The sequence below is a fragment of the Triturus cristatus genome, chromosome 9, assembly GCF_964204655.1.
Source record: "Triturus cristatus chromosome 9, aTriCri1.1, whole genome shotgun sequence".
NCBI classification, from domain to species: domain Eukaryota; kingdom Metazoa; phylum Chordata; class Amphibia; order Caudata; family Salamandridae; genus Triturus; species Triturus cristatus.
In genome coordinates, this window is record NC_140592.1 from 303,437,964 (window position 1) to 303,449,856 (window position 11,893).

Genomic DNA, 11,893 nt, shown 5'->3' on the forward strand with positions numbered 1-11,893 from the left:
GGGAATGGGCAAGATCATGTTTTACGATAAGGGGAGTATAGGTACAGAATATACAGTTTGTGGAGTACAGTTTGGGGTTGGCCTGGGCAAAAGGGAGGGAGGTGGAAGAACTCACACATACATGAAGACGGTAGGTCACTATGCTCACAACATGTGCAGATAGACAACATACTGGTAATCGTGATATGCATGTGGCAGCTGTATCCTGGAATAGATCAGTGACATAATATCGATGCATACAATATTCGAACACAAAAATATTGGAAAATAAATATCACTAATAAAAATATTGACTTCCTACACTTAACTTATAAAACCACAAATATCAAGAACACAAAAATCGTTGCAAAAAATATTGATTTTTACATATCGAAAATAAAGATATCAGAAACAAAAATATTGCCACCTTTCAATCAACAAATACTATTTCAAAAATATTGATTCACAGAATATTGACTACAATAATATCAACAAAATAATTATCATTAATAAATATAAAAAAAACCTTTTTTACGTAAAACAATTATTTAAAATAAACCTAAAACATGCTACACACATTTTAAAATAAATATATTACATCACCAATATATTTACAATACACACCCAATAAAATATATAACTAATATAACAGCTTAACCAAAAGAAATATTTGCAGTAAGTAATTAAGTACAACATTAAGGGCCTAATTTCGAGTCTGGTGGTCCTCGGACCATCATACTTGTGGTGAGGCGGCGGTGGCGTTCTTTATACCGTCACATTATGACCATGGCAGTCGTGCTGCCCTGAGATCACCAATTCCGCTTGGGAACCACCGTTCCCTGGTGGTGGCGCGGCAGTCTTGAGGCAGTAGTATGCTTGGCAGGACCGCCACGGTCCCACCAAGCATATTACGACTTTGCTCATCACCACTGATTTGATGGAGGTCTTTCCTTCATGAAAACAGTGGAGGTGAGGAAAGAAAGGGGGCCCTACAGGGCTCCCTTGTGCCTCACTCTATATGGATGCACATGGAGGGCACAACATGTACCCCGTGCGCATGCACTCCCAGTTCCAGTATGGCATACGGGAACTTCCTCTGACGTTCCCATTGCGTGCGTATTGTATAGGCACCACAGTTGGAACACCAAAGGAACTGCCTGCCAGTGACTAAAAAAGTCAAAATACGGCAGGTGGTTCTCATGCGGGTTTGGCGGCGGGGTGGACTCATAATCGGGCCCTTAGACAACAACCTATGTATATGTACACATAAAATTATATCAAACCATACATCATATATTATAAATAAATCCCAAATTAGCGTTTACCACAGAAGAACATAACTGATTAAAAAATACAAACTAAAACTAAACTAAACAATAAAATCAAACTATAAACAACTTTAACCAATAAAACCAGACAAACAATTAAATCATCAATATTAAAGGCACACTATCAACTAAATACTTCAAATACGGCAAACGCTGCAAGACAAGGAAACTCTGCCAGATTATCTGGCCAGATCCTTTAACAGAAGAAATATATACATCTTCACAATTACCTAAGTGAGTAAAACTTATGTTTAAACTGAAACGTACTTGTAAATAGGCTTAAAAATGTAAAATGTCAAATAATTAACAAAACACTATCCAACTTATATCTCTTTAAATGTACTTCCTAAAAGAAACACTATGGGGACGATTACGATGTGGGCAGGAAGGGGCTCAGACTAGGGTGACCAACTGGCATGGGTGCAAATTCAGGATGGTCAGTGTAAAAATTCAGGACAAAGGGTCAAAATTCAGGACAAAAATTCAGGACAGAAGGTCAAAATTCAGGACAAATATTTAAGACAAAACATATGTTTTACAGACATATCAGAGGAGGTCGCACAATAGAATATAAGTAAATAGACAACCGAAATAAGTACAGGTCAAAATAAGTTTATATAAGGTTGAGACAATCGTGCACTTCACAGTTTTATCAATATGCTCGCAGCTTTGCAAAGCAACATCAGGCCCTTTCTGCAATCAAGATTTGTGCAGGAGAAGGCACACCACATGCTGTCACTGTAACAGGGTCCATTGTCATTCTATCTGTGATAATTGTCTGCAGTCTCAGAATGACAATGGGCCAGTCCACAGTCTTTGCGAGGCCCGGGTGGGGCTGCTGCAGGCAGCCTCATTCTACAGATTAATAGATAAGTGCGAGAGGTCCAGAGTCGAAACTTTCAAACTCATGGGGCCTCTCGCAGGGGAGCAGTATACCTTCCTTAAATTCCCCATTTAGATTTTAGTATGATGTCTGTAAGGCGTCCGTACTTTGGGGACTCCAAATTACGGACGCCTTACAGACATCATGCTAAAATAATGGACAGTCCATGAAATTTACGGACGGTTGGTCACCCTAGCTCCGACTCCTGCCCCCATCATAATCACTATTTTGGATTTCCTTCTGACCACGCCATTTTGATTGTCTTGGTCGGAATCAAATCTGAACCACTCTTCCGAATGGCTTACGACGGGCTCAGAGAGCCCGTGCACTATTCAGAAAACCCACAGTAATCCCCCGGCTGCCTCTTTCCGGCCGAGGGATTACGATGGCAGTTTCCGGCACAAAAAAGGCAGTGGGAAACACCTTTGGGGGCCCCCAGCAGGGCCCCCATGAGTGCAAGCCGTCAAAGGTGCCTACCCCGTGGTGCAGGGATGAACTGCACCTTAACATTTTGCTATGGGAGCATGCATTCCATTCAGAATGCATGCTCTCATAGCAAAGTATAGGATTTGAGACCAAACAGGGTTTGGTCGCATCCCAATTCATGAATGGAACCAACGACTGGCAGTCGTTCGGTTCCAGTTCCAGAATGATGCCAGGCGGACTCGGGTCCTTTCGGCATCGTAATCGGCCACAACGACTTCAAACAGTGATAAGCTGCCAGAAAAAAACAACTATCACAAACCAGCATTAAGATATAACAAAGTAAGTATACATAAATTATTTAAAAATATAAACTCACCACAGTAGTGAGTAAAAATAAACCTAACAACCTTTACAAATAAACATTGAAAATACAACTGACGCATATTTTCCCGCTGAAAAAAATGCGCCTCCTCCAATTTAGAACACCCTCAATGGACAAGCAGCATAACACTGTGAAACATCTAAAAACAATATACTTGTAAGTATTAGAAAATAGAAGTAGTTGCATAATCTTAAATGTTTAAAACAAATATAAAAAAGTAAATAAAAGTATTGTATATATTTATACTATTGAACTACTTTCAGAGACAATGACAGAGAGAGACAACTATATGACACCCCAGAAAGGAAAGCAGTTACTAAGGGCCTTATGACGAGTTTGGCAGTCTGACTGCCATAGAACCGTGTCTGCCACCCGCCAGCAGCCCATGACCCAAAGACCGCCATATTACAAGTTGACCATGGGGCCAGCAGTGTGGAAGTGGAGATGGTGTGGAAGTGGAGATCTTCCGGCGATGGTGAGTACTTTTTGCAAATACATTGATTCCTTTGTGTGCACTTCGATTGCATATGTGTCAGATGCACACATATGCATGATATATGTGAAAAAATACCATATCCCCATTACTGGGGTTCGGCCTGGCAATGGATATATGGGATGAAAAAGACTCACCTGTATATCGTCACACACAGGGTCATAATCCTCGGGGTGAAGATCCTGCTGTTACAGGAATCCATGTCGGACTCTGCCTGGAAAAAGAAGAAAGGGGTGAGTATGCACTCATAAGCACTGCTGTGGGACCACCTAAGAACCCCCCGCCAGTTACTGTAAAAGTCATAATCTAGCGGGTGGTTCGCACACCGGTTTGGTGGTGTGGGAGCGGGGCGGAAGCATGGCGGTCCCTCTCCCATACCGCCAAACTCGTAATCAAGCCCTAAATATTTACAAACAGCTGATTTGCCTTGGAAAACTAATAGCACTAGCCTATGTCCCTGTCACAGAGATAGATAACCACTGTAATTTACTAATAGAAAGCCCTTTCTAACAACAAAATTAAGACAAACTAAGCCTCCTAACTTGTTATTTTGAAGACACGTGTGTTGGCAGACTGCACCGCTCTGGACATAGACGTCAACCTAAATTCCAAATACCATGGTGGAATGTCTATGATAGCACTTTGGCACAGGAAGCCAAAACAAACAACACAGTGGAAGGATGGCACAATGCCTCACAATCCACACTGGGTAGAACCCAACCTACATATAAATTCATAGAAGCATTAAAAAAAAGAACAAAGCTCCCAACAACTATGACTAGAGCAATCTGTTAGCCAAATTGCACCTAAACAAACCAAAAGAATGCACAACATGCTATGATTTAAAGTCAAATGGCCTGATTACGATACTGGCAGTTGCAGGACTGCTGTACCGTTGGCTGGCAGTCCAGCCACCCCCATCCTGGTGGTCCCAGCACCTGATTACATTCAGGGTGGTGAGATCGCCTCAAGACTGCCACCTCCACAAGGATCGGGACCGGGAAGTTTGGTGGGACAGCAGGGAAGGGGGCTCAAACAGGGCCCCCGGCCATTATAGCCCAATTAGAAATTTGAATGGGGGCACATGTTGTCCCCCCCAATTCCTGCACTGTCGTGGGTGAACTGTGTTTCATGCATGACATGGTACATGCCCCACAGGCCACCCAACGTGCACAAGGCGCTGTACTGCAGCGGCATGTCTTGCAGGCTCTGTCTGTGGGCCGCAACATGCCGCCACAGTAACTTCGCTGCACTGCCAGCCCTGGATTACTGTTGTAATCTGAGGGGCAGGAATGCCGAAGGCTTGGTGGTTTTTCTCGGACCGCCACGGTGGTGGTCCAGAGGGAAGACTGCCAAAGTCATAATCAGGCTCAAACTCTTCATAAACAACAAAGGAGTAGTTTATTAAGAAAAAATAGTGTTAAGCATATTATAAAATAATTCTCGTTTCCCAATATCCTCTTCCCACTGTAATCGCAAGCGCTCTAGTGGCTGTTGCATGTCTCGTCTGATCGCCTTATAGAGGCAGGAAACTGTCTTAATCCTCCCCACTGATAAAGCAACATATCTGCATCTGGCTAGCGCTCGCGGCTCCGCCCCTCGCACTCCCCAATTTTGCCTTATCCTTCTGGTGAGGACCCCGTGCTTCAGAAAATCACCTGCCGATGGGTAGTACGTCGCCTGGAGCACTTCGAATGGGAGGAATGTAGCTTCCTGATATAGATCCCCCATCACTTTCAGTCCTGCCTCCGTTCACAATTCCAACCCCGTCCAGTGCTCTCCCTGCAGCAGCCCCCTGAGTGCCGTGATAGGCAGGTCCGGGGAGTAGGGTATTATGGCTCCCACCCTTCTCAGACATCTCGCCCAGCATCTCACCACCACCTTAGTTTCTGCTGTGTCCTCCGACCCATTCCTACGCACTGTCAACATGATCCTCGCCAGGTCCGGGGTTTCCGGCACATATGGGTACTGCTCCCTCTCCAGGTTGCGCCCCGCCGCCAACCATTGGATCAACCAGTACAGCTGGGCAGCTAAATAATACCCTTCGAAGTCTGGGGCCGCCAACCCCCCTCTGTCGCAGGTCGCTGCAAGGTGGCTAATGCTACTCGTCTGCGTCCCGCTTCCCAGATGAATGCTGTGATTGATGAGTTGAGATCTTTAAAAAATGCTCTCGGGATCCACACTGGAAGAGTCCCAAAATAATACAACAGTCGCGGGAGCGCTACCATCTTTAAGACCGCCACTCGCCTGGCTACTGATAGCGGCAGCATTTCCCAAAAGGCCATTGCAAATTTCACTGAGTGTACCGCTCTGCCCACATTACCCTCTAGGAGATCCATCGGGCTGAGGTATATTTTGACTCCTAGGTATGGCAGACAATAGGGCTCCCACTTCAGATTCTCTAGGTCAGGAGGAGGGCGGTTGTTGGGCTCAAGCGGATACAGACTGGATTTTCTCCAGTTAACTCGGAGGCCGGATAAATTACCAACCCGGCTAGCCACAAGGTAACATGACGATACATTACTAAAACTGTGTAAAAAAACTCATAACTGCAAACTAGTGAAAAACACTGCTATTCATACAACTAAATCTACCCACTATCAATGTTATAACATACCTCTTGATGCCCCCCAAGACCCTGTAACCTCAAAACCTTTTAAAGAAAACCTTAAAAAAGGACTTACCTGTTCCGATGAACAACAGCACCCTACCATAAACTGGATCTGGGAAAATAGACAAAAAAAAATTACATAATAGACCGCAAAATAGAAGGTAGCGTTAAAAAAACGAATGCCTGCCAAACGACATTAAAAAAAAGACTCTCCCCATAGAAATGATTGGGAAATAATTTTAAAATGATGAATAAATGTATTAAATATACTAAATATTATTAAACATGTAAAATATGTCAGAACATTTTGTAATTTTCTTTAAACATTGTAAAATATAAATTAAATATTAGTATAAAATATATATAAGTATTTGATATATACTGAAAAAACATATGTTAAAATGATGTTGAAAATATGTATATAAAACAAATTAAGAATTTTAAAAAAATGCTAAACAATGAAAAAAGTGGAAAATGTTCAGCATACCATACTATTGAAATATGATTTATTAAGAACATTTATTTCAAAAATGTTTTATTTATGTATCTATATATCAATGTTTCTTTTTAAGTTGAAATATATATGTTTAATTTTAAAAATATAAATTAAATATACTTTAAAACATAAACAAAATTAGAAAAATGTGTTACATGTCTTTATTCTATACAAATATGTAATTAATACTATTATTTATTACAAACATATAACTATTTTTTATTATATTTCTAAACACCAACAGTCTAATTAAATAACACAAACTATTTCTACTACAGAAAAATAAAATTTTACACAGAATTTCACACTAAAATTATAAAATTAAAGTGTTGGACAATAAATGGGTGACATTGACTATTCCCACTGCTATCTAAACCAATTTGGGGAAGTTGTTGGACACTAAAGGATTGACATTTACTATTCCCACCTCAATCAATACAAATTTGGAGATGGTGTTGGACACTAAAGGGTTGACATTTACTATTCCCACTCCAATCTGAATCAATTTGGGAAAGGTATTGAACACTAAAGGGGTGACATTTACTATTCCCACTCCAATCTAGACCAATTTGGTGAAGGTGTTGGACACTAAAAGGGTGACATATAATATTCCCACTCCCACTTATACCAATTTGGGGAAGGTGTTGGGCGCTAAAAGGGTGATTTTACTATTTCCACTCCAGTCTATGCCAATTTGAGGAATGCGTTGGCCAATAAAAGGGTTGCATTTACTATTCTCACACTATCTATACCAATTTGGAGAAGGTGTTGGCCACTGAATTGGTTACATTTACTATTCCCTCTCTAATCTATACCAATTTGGGGAAGGTGTTGGACACTAAAGGGGTGACATTTACTATTCCAACACCAATCAAAGCCAATTTGGAGAAGGTGTTGGACACTAAAGGGGTGAAATTTACTATTTCCACTGCAATCTAAAACATTTTATACAAGGTGTTACAGACAGAAAATGCTATATACACAATCAATACTGCATACTCACAAACACTTTTTGATCTATAAAATCAAATAATATTTAATTAAAAACACATGATCCAAAACTGCAAACTTATATATTCCTATTTAAACATTGATATATAAACGAATATTTTATCACTGTTAATAAATAATATATTTTTAAAACATTTAACATTCCGAGAGTTTGAACCATAAAAAAATCATAATCCCAAATTAACAATCATAAAATTAAAAAACAATTAAAACCAATTTTGAAAATACACATTTAAATTAACTATTTTTACAATGACTATCATTTTCAAGAAAATAATTTCATATTTTAATTATAATTGTTACTCAAAAATTATAAAATTCAATGTTTTTCTAATTGAAAATTCTTTACTTTATCAACTTGTATTTTTATATATTTTAATTTAAAACATTTTATTTAAATATGTATTCTATTTACAATACCACAATAATTAGCTGAATTATATATAATCAATATATATGTAAATTAGTTATAAATTATAATTTATAAAAAATATTAATGTAACAAAATAAATAACAAATTTGTACAATGTTAATTTGCATATTATTAAAAAAATCAACAATACATTTACATTAAAATATCCACTTTTCAAAATATTCTCATACATCTTCTAAAACCCAATATCCCACTGCTAAAAAAATAGAAATCCATTATTTTTTACATTATTACAACTAAAAATACAAAGTTCAACAATTTCATAATTAATACAATTTCTTACTACAACTACAAATAAAAAAATAAATGTATAGAATCAAACACACTACAATAAATAACATACTGATTAACACAACGATATTACAAATAACAGTATTTTCTAAATCGATATTTTATACAATGATATTAAAAACAACCCTAAAAATGATATTTTTACCTTAGATATTCCTGTCGGCGATATTTTTGACATCCTGATATTCTTGACAAGATATTTTTGTATATTTCAATATTTTCTCCAAACACCTCCTGGAGTGTTAAACAGATTCAAAACGCCATATGGGTGGCTCCTTCTGTTCCGTTCAAAGTGGGAGCTACATTTAGAGATGCAAATGGGAGATATGTAAGGATCACAGGAGACCTGTGGGGAGAACCTACTGTACTAATGCATCCAACGCAGGTTTCCCTTACTTTTTTGAGGGGATAGTATAATTACTTATACAGTGTGTTCGCTATAGCATACTATGGATGAAAAATATTAATTGCCTCCGAATATGTATATTAAGAGACCCTAGGTGGATCCTCTTGGGCACTGCAGAGTGTTATAGATACACTGAATTTGACAGAAATTTGGAGAACACTGTATAGGGACAAGAGGGGATACTCTTTTTACTCCCCTCTGTATAATACATTTTCCCAAATTGAATTTGCTTTAATCAACCTGAACAGATAGTAGAATACAGGGAGGATGAATACCTCAATCGTACGTTGTCAGATGACGCGCCTCTCTCTCTATGAAATTGCTGGTGAAACAGTACATAAAACCTGTACCACAATGGCAGTTGCAAGACCATTTATATAAAACGGAGATCAGAAAGGCTATTATGGAATTATTTTTGCATTAACATTGGGTTCGTGGAGTCAGCCGCAACGATATGGAAGGTATTTAAGATGACAATTAGGGGGAGTGTAAAGGAATTACATGCAGAGTGTGCAAATCCCTACAGGATAGGATAGATAAATTGGAGAACAAAATAATTGCTATAGACAGACCACTATTGATGGAACCGAAGGACTGGGAAACTGTCAGGCAATTTTAGAGTAGCCAGAATAGGCAATGGACAGTTACGCATCACATGACTATAGAATATATACTGAGATACAACATGAGCAAGGGGATAAAGCTGGGTGCTTACTGGCTTGGTTGGTAAATGTAGAAAGAGAAAATAAGATGGTGTTGTTGATTAAAAACAAACAGGGCCAATTCTTACACGTTAAGGTGATATCCTCCAGAGGTTCGAGGAATTTTATGCCCCACTCTATATTGGGCAGAGGACAGCAGATAATGAAAGCATTTCTGCCTTGCTGGAGGAAACCCCGTTAGAGACGTTATCAGAAAAAATGTGTAATATCCTTAATGCACCCATAGATGAAGCAGATATTAAATGAGCTATTAAAGATATGAGAAACAGAAAAGCGTCCGGAAATGATGGCCTACTGGACAAGATTTACCAGGAATTTATTGAACTATTAGACCCTCCATTATTGGCTATGTTTGAGGAGGTACAAGTGAAAAGTACTCTTCTGGAATCACTGTGTGAAAACCCCATTATGGTTTTGCTACAGTCTGGAAAGGATCAACTGGACTGTGAGTCGCACAGGCCATTGTTCGTGATCAACGATGATGCCAAAATATTAGGGAAATTCTAGCTAGAATTAGCAAGTGCAGCTGAAACTCTGATTCACAAGGGCCAAACCGGAATTGTGGGGGGCACATAACCACTACAAATACAAGAAAAGCATTTATGATAGTGGAACATGTTACAAAAATGGGTGAGAAGAATGGAGTTGCAAGTCTTAGTGCACATGAGGCTTTTGATACTGTAGATTGGGTCTTTATGAGACAAACACTTGAGAAGTATAACTTGGGAGGTGTTTTTTTCAGATGGGTGAACCTCTTATACACTGGCAGTATGGCACGAGTAAAGGTGGGGAAAAGAATCTCCAGAAAATGGAAACTGCAGAGAGTGGTGAGAGAGGATTGGCCATTTCTCCATTGATCTTTGTGTTGCTAATTGAACCGTTCGCACAGTGAGAATTTGGAATACAGAAGATGGTATACTGTTGAGATCTGTGCATGAGAATATGGCTGTATGCTGATTACATTTTATTAACAATCAACAATTGGTGGACACATATGAGAGAATAGAAATTACAATGAATGGAGTGGGGCACTTATCAGGTTTCAGGCTTAATCTTAACAAGTCCATTGTATACCCCATGAATGATGCAGACCTAGGAAGTGGAGAACACATACTGTTAAAAATACAAAATTACCCATTTAGGTATTTTGGAATCCTAATGATTACTGATTTGAATGAAGTATATAAATGTAATGTAGGTGCGATGCCAGAGGGCCTAGAAAAAAACATAAATAGATGATCTCAATGGGTCACATTACTCCTAGTAAAATGATGTTACCTAGGGTGTTATATATGTTACAACACATGCCTATGTATGTAATGGACTCGCTTTCATAAACGTTATGAAGTTCTGAGTTACTGAATTGGGGAATAAATAAAGTAAAAACTGCTTTAGGCATTCTTAAACTTCTGTGGGACAAAGGGGGCAAGATGGCTCCAAATTTCAGAATATAATTTCAAGTGACATAAATACAGTATGTAGTCCCCTGGATGGACGAAATAGAAGAGATCCAGTGTACAAGGTATTATAGCAGTTTGTGCAACCTACACGATTGATAGCAATTTCCCTGCTGACCCAAAAGAGGTGACTATGCTTGCCTTTACACCTCAGGATGATTGATAAAGTGTGGTGTGATGTAACTAAGCTAGAAGGGCATGATTATATATATACATGCCACTGTTGATACCGTGGCGTACAGTACTATGTTCATATCTGTTGGGATTTATGAAGAAGAGAGATTTACACCCCAATGCATTGTAAATTTAGACGAAGATGGTAGATCACTGGGTTTTTTAGCCTTTTTAACAAATGGGGAATTGGAAAATAAAACATTCTCTGCCCTATGCTGGAATTGCAGCACCCATAAGGAAAGCATGGCCAGCCTTTCCATAGGAACCAGATTACTTATTGTCAATAAGACATTCATAGGTATGTAGAACGAAGGTAAATTCATTTCTAGGTGGTATGTTCTACTTTGGCCACTGAGCAATAGGAATATTCATACAATCAGGTTGCGTTGGAGTAGAAATCTAGGAGAGAAGATGGGGGATCGAAACTGGTGTTAAGTCTTCCAAAATTGCAAAAAGGTTAAAACGGATAAACTACATGTGTATTCACAGGGCATATCTAACACCGCAGCTATTGAATAGGATGAATCTGAATACTAGGAGGTCTGTCCTAAATGTAAAAGGGCAATGGGCACATTTATACATTTCTGGAATAAAGAGATTTTGCAAGGCGGTAGGAGGTGGTTGAGAAATTAGGTACATTATTGGGTATGGTTTTACAAACTATTTCTCAAATGTGTCTACTAGGATTAGATTCTAGAAGTAACAATACCAAAGTACTGTCCAAAGTATTCGAATTGGGTCTTGTAATAGCTTTAAAAAGGTATTGAATTGCGCTAGATTAGGAATAAGATAGCAACAGAT